This window comes from Empidonax traillii, unplaced genomic scaffold (genome assembly GCF_003031625.1).
Source record: "Empidonax traillii isolate 1590-97213 ecotype Southwest subspecies unplaced genomic scaffold, ASM303162v1 scaffold198:size1128796, whole genome shotgun sequence".
Lineage (NCBI taxonomy): Eukaryota > Metazoa > Chordata > Aves > Passeriformes > Tyrannidae > Empidonax > Empidonax traillii.
In genome coordinates this window covers 478,377-480,557 of record NW_020955391.1, presented here as the reverse complement: position 1 = coordinate 480,557, position 2,181 = coordinate 478,377, and positions in this window count along the sequence as shown.

The following is a 2,181-nucleotide window of genomic DNA, read 5'->3' as shown; positions in this document are numbered from 1 at the left end:
CCTGGAAAACACTCAGATGACTATGTACGTATAACTACCACACAAAATAGCACAATGGACTTATCTAAAAGACAGATGGAATTAAGAATATATAAATATTATTTTGTTTAAAGTAAATGTAAAACATTACTTTTCTGATGAGTGAAGTGGTTAATATATTTTTGGGCATTATTATTATGCATTTGTGTTGCAGGATTTATGAAATCAATAGTTTTGTCCTGTCTAGCAACTCTTCAGAAAATAGAGTTGTATTATTTTAATAACTTGCATAACATTAGTGAATTTCTATCCCCCATAGGCATCAGGAATCTACCTTTCAAGCTGAATTACTTTGTATCAATACTTTATTTTTCTTTCTCACACTTTCCCCTTATTACATATTACTTCAATGGCATTCAAGCAGATTAGCTTTTTTTCCCTTTCTGATTTGAGTAGACACACGTAATACTTTTTCCCAGGTAGAACTACTAAGTGTTATATAAATCAGATACTACCTAAAACTGCAAGTTACTCAAGAAAACTATGCAAGTTTTCCCAGGTTGAGGCACCTTTCTCCACACCTTCTTACAAAAGTTGTGTCAAGTATTTAATTAGCATTGACGTGCTACCAGCTGATGATTGTACAGGCTGTTCAGAGACCTTTGTGTTGCAATGTGGTGTTTCTTTTCATTGTGGGATGACTCTGCAGTACTGGCCTCCATCATAGCACATTAAAATTTAACCCATTCATGTTCTGGAAATAATGGGGTTTGCCAGGTACCACTACATTTCCATGTAGGGCTAGAAACCTTTATTTGTGGAAAGGTTTACTACTGAGTTCTCAGGAATATGGAGTCTATTGTGTTTTTCTTCTGCTCTAAACAGTTGATTAATTCCTTCCAAATAAATTTACTCAGAGTGAGAACATTCCTGTGGCCCTGTGAAATTCAGACAGACTTGAGGTGATTCATAGTAAGACTTTCCTTTGTGGGAATCCTGAATTAATTAAAATACTTATGGACAAAATAATGCAGATATCAAACATCCTGAAAGACTGAACAATTTTCCTCTAATTCTTATTATATGGTCTATTTGTGTTTATCTACTTCTGCATAAAATGATACTGCTATGTGAAAAGAATGTAAACATTATACTTCCCCTCTTTCTGTTGTGTAATAAGTCCTCACATTACTCTAGTTTGGAAATTTAAGGTAGATTAGTCAGTTACTAATTATTTATTAAACAGCATAGTTGGCAGTGTAAGTTATTTTGGAATTTGCAGCTCTGTGCTGATTCCCAGAATATCTTATACTAACTGTGAGCAATTTATCTTCACTTTAAGAGCACTTAGTGGCCTCTCTCTTTGCTGTCTCCCTTTTTCACACTAAGCTTTGACATGGACTGCATCTCTGTCCTGACATTATTAGTTCAGATGCAAACAATGAGGAAGTATTTAGAATAATCCACTGAGCTGGAAGCCTATACCACAAGATGAAATCTGTAAAATAAAGTTCAGATTTGAATATATGAAAACTTCTTGAGAGTGAAACCTGTGAAGAAAGGGACATTTGATAGAAGTTGAAATGGAAATCCCAATATTGTGGATTTTTTTTAGAACAAGCAATCTTGCCTGTAAAGAACAGTCTGTATTGAGATATGCTGAATGTTCTAATCCAGCAGGTTCCATTTTTTTTTTTTTTGAATGGCATAGAAGGACTGGATGCAAAAGATAAGGAAAAAATTAACTTTGAAATTTTATACTAATGTTCCAATTATCTGATGTGATAATACCCAGCAACAAGGGGAACATAAGATGGTATTAAGGTGAATTGTTAAATTAAAACTCTCTCCAAAGTTTCACCTAAATCCTTCTACTAGGATTTACTAGACAATAGGTCATTCATTTCCCTCTCAATACAAGAACACTTGTAATTTTTTTAACTAATAATGTTATTCATTGTAAATTTGCATACCTTTTTTTTATTTTTATGAAGAAAGTTAAATGAGTTTGCAAAGGACAATATTATTATAAAACTTATATAAACTTCTTTTATGCTGTATTTTCTTTGCAGTTTTCCAGTGCAAATTTTCAACACTCACACTGAAAAAGCTCCTTTTTGATTTTTAATTTTGTTTTTTTTTTTTTTTTTTTTTTTTTTTTTTTTTTTTTTTTTTTTTTTTTTTTTTTTTTTTTTTTTTTTT